At 26.7% G+C, this 7389-nt stretch overlaps 1 long non-coding RNA gene across 1 annotated transcript; it reads left to right on the top strand.

The window, feature by feature from the left end:
* Nucleotides 1-1169: 1169 nt before the first annotated feature.
* LOC107448941 (uncharacterized) lies at nt 1170-5031 on the top strand. The gene is made up of 2 exons (XR_015432740.1): nt 1170-1348; nt 2420-5031. It is a non-coding gene; the product is annotated as an uncharacterized LOC107448941 (long non-coding RNA).
* Nucleotides 5032-7389: the final 2358 nt, after the last annotated feature.

The raw sequence follows: 7389 nt of genomic DNA, 5'->3' as shown, positions 1-7389 counted from the left end.
TTGGCGATGCATTTTTCTTTGAAGACGTTGATGGAAATAATAAAAAGCACCAAATACATACGGGAAACGAAAGCGAAAAAAGAATAAGCCTGACCTTACTCAAATAAATACAACCAAGCGATTAATAAATACAATATCACTTTTCCATAACATCCTTTTCCCATTCCCCCTCCTCCGAAATTAGTAATACATTCGCAAAGCAAACACTTTCAAGGCCATTTTACTGCATTCTGAAGTACAGGGTGTAGTTCTATTTATAGCAGCGCAATGCAAAGCATGGTACTTCGGGAAAGCGTATATATACGCCTGCGGCAGTTAACGCATCGTCTGGCCGAAACGTATATATACGCCCGCGGCAGTTAAGGGGTTAAGGAAATAAAACTTTTTAAAGAATTGTATATTTTTTTTAAATAAATACTTTGAGTTTGTAATAACTTTTCATTACTGAGCATTGATAAAAAAAAAGTAGCTTTTATTTTTTTATGTGTTAAAAACATGATTGGTGCGAATGGTGACTTCACTTTAACTTTTATTTCATTTACGAATGTTTCGTTTTTTCCTGATCATTTTTTTTTATTTTTACAAAAGCTGCGTGGTATTTTATTTAGATTTCGTCGTCAAATAAAATAAAGCTTTGTTAAATGTTTCTTATGACTATTTTGAAATTATGACAACTGTTCGTTACCGCCCACTGAGAAAAAAAGCAAAGCATCAAAATCACCAGAAAATGGTACAATCTGAGGCGTTTCTGGCTTTCTGGGAACGCGAAAAAGCTAGTTAAATTTTATCGAAGTGCTTTGGTGATGATTTTGGTGAAGTTAAGAAATTTAAGAATTTGGTAAAGTTAAGACATTTTAATTTGGTATGTGAGCTAAATTTGGTAATTTTATCATGATGCCTTAAAGCATGGCATGAAAACTTTTCATTTGGTAAATGTACCTTTCAATTTTTAACTGAATGTGTTATTATAAGGACGCTTGGTGGCTGAGTGGTAGCTCTTCGGCTTCTCGTGTGACAGGTCTTGGGCTCGATCCTCTGACCGGGCAGCACGATTCCAAACCGTAATGTTCCCAATCCTTAAGACGGGGAATATGCAACTTTTCCCCTCTTTCTCGGGAATACGTGATTCTAAGCAATGACGTCAGAATAAAATAGGTTTGTGCGCATGTACCTCTTCTGAAAAGTTGCAGTATGTTGATAAACAGCTTCGAAATGTGCGAAGCTGAAATCGCCATGCCTGAAACAACTATTTATGTCATTTTCATTAAACAAAAGAAGAGAATCTGCTAATTTCCTTGGTTGGAGTATCGACACATTAATTTAATAAAGAGTTCGTGAGTGATGCTAGGTAAGTCTAATTTTCTTAAGAGTACCGATGGTTCTTTTCGCGCCAAACTGTGAAGTTTTAACGCTTTTACTTTTGTTAGTTTTTCCTTTAAAAACCTTTCACAGATAGATACTAAGTGAAATTACGTTCAATATGTAAATAAACAGTTATGATAGGTATGTTGAATTATTAAAAATATATGTTCTTAGTAGTTATAACTTTGGCTCCGTTACGAATATTATATTAAGTTATAGAATTTTTTATTTATATTACTTTATAAATTTTTATTGAATTTGAATTGTACTGTTATTAAGTATCCTTCCATTAACAGTCATATGCATAATTCATGTCATTGAGCAGCTCTAATGCGACGTAAATAAAGTACCTATTAATCTCTTCTTAACAAAATATCGTGCATGACTTTAGTTTTCGGCATTATTTTTTCCAATCAGTTAATAATATAAACAATTGTATCGATTAATTTAATTTTAGTTGCATGGAGAAAATTTTTTAATAAACAATACATTTCTAGTGACAAAATATATAACATCTTACATCAGGCACATCTTAGTTTTAAAACACCTTTCAATTTCACAATGTATAGAAATAGATAATTTAATATTTGTTGTTACTATTATTTTTTGTTTTGTTGCTACAGAAGGAATTATGGTACTTATGTATTTCAGGTGCAATAAATAAGTAACAATTATAACACAAATAATTAACAGTAGTAATTATTTGTGGTGTTTAATTAAATGTGGATAATGGGAAACATAATAGAAAGATTGTGGTAATAGTGGTTTTCTGACTCCAAAGATAGATAATTAACAATATAATCCTTTATAAAAATTGTTTCTAACAAAATATTCTTCAGTTTCCTTAGTGTCAAAAATATTTAAATTTTAATGTTATCAAATGTTATTAAAATTGTTTAAAAATCGTGATTTATCCTAAATCGGTTCCTTCTAGTAAGTACCTACCTAATTAAACATAGAATTTCTAGTAAATAAAGTTTGAGTACATTTATTCGTTAAACAGATACCCCTTCCATTGAATGCTTATGGCCTCACTTTCTTTTTTTAAAATTTTCAGCTACATTTATGCAGACAGCTTTCTATTTGATGAATGAGATGATTTTTCTACTGTAAAGAGGATTCTTATCCAGAAACTAATTTTGATATCTAAATTATGGACAGTGGCTAAGCTGAACTAAATATCACATGGCATCTTCAGTGAAATCACCAGTGCAATTAAGACAATGACAAAGGCTAGTAATAGATCATCAAGCAAGGTTTTAACTGATCTTCCAAGTAACCTCCCTAGACCAGCGGCTGCTACTAACTATCATTTATCATAGGTTTCATAATATTTTACAATGCTCTACATTATTTATGGACATCTTAAGTCTTTCTTTTCTTTTTGAAAAAAAAGAGCTGTGATAATAGACTGTAATTTATTGTACTTAAGGATTTTCATTTCTTAATATTTTGAAATTTCTGTTACCTTTATATTTTTCAAACAATTGATTAAAATATATATATATAAAACCTGTATTCATGAAAATGTCTTTGATAAATTACATTTTTTTGTAAAATAATCTCCATGCTCAAAATATCTTAGTATTATGCATTAAAATTTTGTGAAATATTATATTTAATCATATTTTATAAAAAATAAAAAAATGCATTGATGTCTTAATCAATTTTGTGTTAAAATAGTGGTCACATATAGTAGTAACTTAAACTAATTTCTTTGTCTGTGAAAATCATTGACTATTTTAACAATGCTCATTCGAAATTGCTGTAAAATTTATGCAAATATTTAAAAAATTAGATGAACAGTAAAGACATATTGAATTCAGATTGAACACTTGTTGAATTCAGTTGCATACAACAACGAGCCAGTTGCCCAGCACATTGCAGGTTCAAGTAAATTTGTTTTGTTTGCATGCCTGTGCTTGATTGTATTCAGTTTTATATTATTTTAAAAACAAATGATCATGGATTTTATTCGTTTATTTGACATGCTGCGCTATTGATTTGAATTCTTTTTCTTAGTTGCTTGAAATTCATATAATTTGATATTCTACATAGCAAAATTTTTTCCTCGTTTTATCTGGTACATATGTTTTTTTAAAAACAAATAGGATTAATTTGTTTTGACATGCTTTAATGCATTGAAATTCACTTAATTTGATTTTAACTGTATATAGCAAATGTTTACCTCATTTTTTTATCTTGTATAATTTTTACAAACCATCCAAATCCAAAAAATATCCATTTGATTTTTCTACTATGCCTATCAGTCAGCTTACTAAAAGGCATATAATATATTAATTATTAGTCGAAGGGGAAAAATGCTATAGGGATAAAAAAATTTTACAATTATATTTGGCAGATCAAGTTAATTACTGCCAGTTTCTTATTTTCCTAGGTGTAGATAATTTTTTTTTTGGTCTGTATGCATTATTCAAGTGTTCTATGTTTGATCTGAGTATGAGACCAGAAAAAAATGCAAGTTTTCTTAATACCCTTGATTCATAAAGTTATTGTTTTAATTGTACTATTTTTAATTATTGATTTCAATTCAATAAGTTATTGATTATTATTTCTTCAAAGCTTTGAGGTTTAAGTAAAGTTATTTCACCTGTGCATATTACAAAATGTTTAAGTTTATTATATTGTTTATAAAATAAGAGATCTCAGATGTGCTTTGAAATCAGTCCCCATTGATAATAATTGCAATTACTAAAATATATAATAATTTATTAAATTGTTATTATTTACATAATTAATTGTTATAGTCGACAGTAGCATTATTTAAACTTCATTTACAAATTCAAATTTATTCTGTTTCAAGTATTGAATAAATTTGTTAATTTTTATTTTCTGTTCTTTATGAGGATATAAGATTTTTTCTTCAGTAATATTATTAAAATTGTATTTCCAAAATTCTGTTTTCATCTAGTTTTCAACATTTATTTTAACTGCATTTTATGGTTTAGAATATTTTATGAAAAAGTATATTTACGTTGTTTAGCAATTAGCTTTTTTTATAATTCTAGTATTACATGCTTTATAATAGTTTCATAATCCACAGTGGGTATTGAATATTGTTTTAGTGCTTTTGAAATAAAAATTATTTAGTTAAAAAACTAGGGTGCTTTTTTTAGATTTTTTTTGCTATACATAACAAAGTTAATACCTGTTTTTGAAATGTAACTGGAAGCTTTCTAGCATTATGTTCTTTAATATAAGAATAAAATTAAATAATTTTTAATGGGCATTTTGGCAGCTTTTTCTTGAGGGATTATAAATATTTAGTTCACTGGAATTGTTCAATTTAAGGTTATCTTTCAAGAATTGTAGTTTTTATTCTATTTAATGAATTTGTTTTAATTTATAGCTCATAATGTAAATTTCACTGTCTAAGATCGGCAAGTCCTTTTTAATAAATTTTAAACTTTGTAAGTTAGGAATTCTGCAACAATTTTTGATTAAAAATATAACTTGACTTTATTATTCAACATATTTTATTTGTGCTAATGTTTTTTTCCTCCATGACCCTATCCTTACATTTTTTGGTCCCTGGTGATCTACAAAATAACAAGTGTTAATTTTTGATTTCTGGTGGAAAAATAAAACTCAGTTTTCCACAACGTTTTTTTTTTTTTTTCGAACTCTACAAATCTGTGTTTTTTTTTTTTTTTTTAAACAATCCATAATAGCATTCCATAATTTTTATATCCTTTTCTTCTTTTATCAATTATGCAAAAACATGAAAAGCTTTCTAAGACTTAAAAATGTAAATTGGATGCAATCAAAAATTTTTTTGTGTTTAATGAAAATAACTAACGTTTGTTAAAAGTAAATATTATAAATAAAAAATGTATAGATCTTGTATTTATCCTTTTTGAAACCTTTATTTTCATGTACTGTTGCTTTCATTGCATAAGTCTTAATTTAAGACCATCAGCACTAACAGCTTTTTTTTTTTTAAAAAAAAAACTTGATATCAAAAAAAACTGTTTAATGCCATGATTGTAGAATATCCTATTTTACTGGCTTACAACTTGCATCTTTACACGCTAAGTCACACTAGTCAAATTAATATATTTAAACCTATTGTTTTCAAAATTAACTTTAATTTTTTTGTTACACTTTTTTTAAACATAAAATTTGTTCACTTAATAACTTTGTGTTAATAGTATATTATGGATTCACAAACTTTTGTTTCTTTCCAACTTAAATTTTAATTTAAAAAACCGTAATGTTCTATAGCCATTTCCTTTCTGATGAGATAATTAAATACATAAATTAATTTCAATCCTAACCAAAAAAATCTTAATAAATACTACAAATTCTTCTAATTACAAGGAAATATTAATTATTTTTAAATCAATCTTTTGGTTATTTTCTGCTAATATTTGGGTAGCTCTCTGCTATAAAGTTTAAATGGTAGACTATTAGTTTCCCCCCCCCCCCCAGATATAAGAATGAGTTATTTGTTCAAAATATATTTTAAAGATTATATTTCAGCTTAGTATAAGTTTGAAGTATTATTTGAAATAAATTTTTCATTAATAATTCAACATTATGAAATATCATTCCCTCGCTCGCAACTCTTGCCAGTTACAAATGCAAAAAATTTTAATGCTTTGTCGTTCAACCTTTACCGTTTAATATTAATACCTGTAATGCTGTTACTATGAATTGGTCATAGTTTCTGGTCTTTAAATAGGTTTCATATTAAGCAAGAAATTTGAAACTCATATTTTATATTCCCTCACTCATAATGAATGATTCAAAATATTTCAAACCTAAGTAACTATTATTTGTATAAAAACGGTGCACATGTTCTGCAAAACCAACTCAAAAACTAATATCAGTAAATTGGGACAAGTTTTTTAGTGCATAAAAATGAAAAAGCAAATTGGAAGTTTTAAAATATCCTATAGTGAGATACATATTATTTTAATTTATTTATGGGAAAAAATAACTTCAGTAGCAACTAATGCTATTCAACACTTAATGCAAGGTTACACTCTTTTGACGTTGATTACTTTATACAGATAATTTTTTTAAAACGCACTGTTTTTTATTTCCCATCATGGTAATAGTTTAAGAAAATATTTTAATGTATTCACAGGAATAAACTTCATAAGCAAAAAATGTTTATTTCCACATTCCCTAACTGAATGACAATCTTAAGACGCCTTTAAAAACATAAGAATCAATTACAAGTTAAAAAAGATATTCATAAGCAATTTTATTTTAAATTACTAAACCTAATTAAACTACTAATTACTTCCTAAAACAATAATTTTCACACTTAAGAAATCTCTGACATAAATCTTTATCGATGTTATCTTATCACTATTTGAAAATAGCGTATATGTACTGAGATTTACTAGTTCAATCACAAATCTTCAGTGTTAATAGTGTAAGATTATTAATTTTGCGCAACCAAACCTATCATTTTTATTTATTGTAATACAGCTGTATTATCTCATGTGTATAATTAAGAGAAAAAGTTTCTTAACTAAATTACTCCAGACTAGGTTAAGCTATAATATCCATATGCCTACATTAATATATATGAAAATTAAACCTTTCCATTTTGAATATCAAACCTAAACAATTTGTTTATTTCTGTTCATGTACTTATTAAATGAGGGAGCATTAAAGTTCCCATTCTCGCAGTCCTTGTGCTGAAATATTTAAGAAATTATTTTACTTTTTTAATCATTTATTTTATTGTTTATTTTAACATGTGTTAATTTATTTTTTATAAGTTTATTTCAATGTTAACTCAATTCATTAATTAAATATTTGAGAAATGTCTCAAGATTCTATTTCATTTCTTATATGCTTATTTGAATGTTTACTAAATTCAGTTTAACTTAAAAAACTATTGAGAAAGAAAAAAAGGTTGCAAGAAAAAAAATCAGATTTTTTACACATATTTATGAATACAAATGTAATTGTTAGTTGCAGCAATTGGTAAAATACCATAAATAAATAAATGTAGGGTTTATTTAAGAATTAAAATAAAATGAGAAA

This window comes from Parasteatoda tepidariorum, chromosome 3, assembly GCF_982258835.1.
Source record: "Parasteatoda tepidariorum strain Cologne lab strain chromosome 3, Ptep-v5.0, whole genome shotgun sequence".
Classification (NCBI taxonomy): domain Eukaryota; kingdom Metazoa; phylum Arthropoda; class Arachnida; order Araneae; family Theridiidae; genus Parasteatoda; species Parasteatoda tepidariorum.
This window is presented reverse-complemented; position numbering and strand designations above follow the sequence as displayed.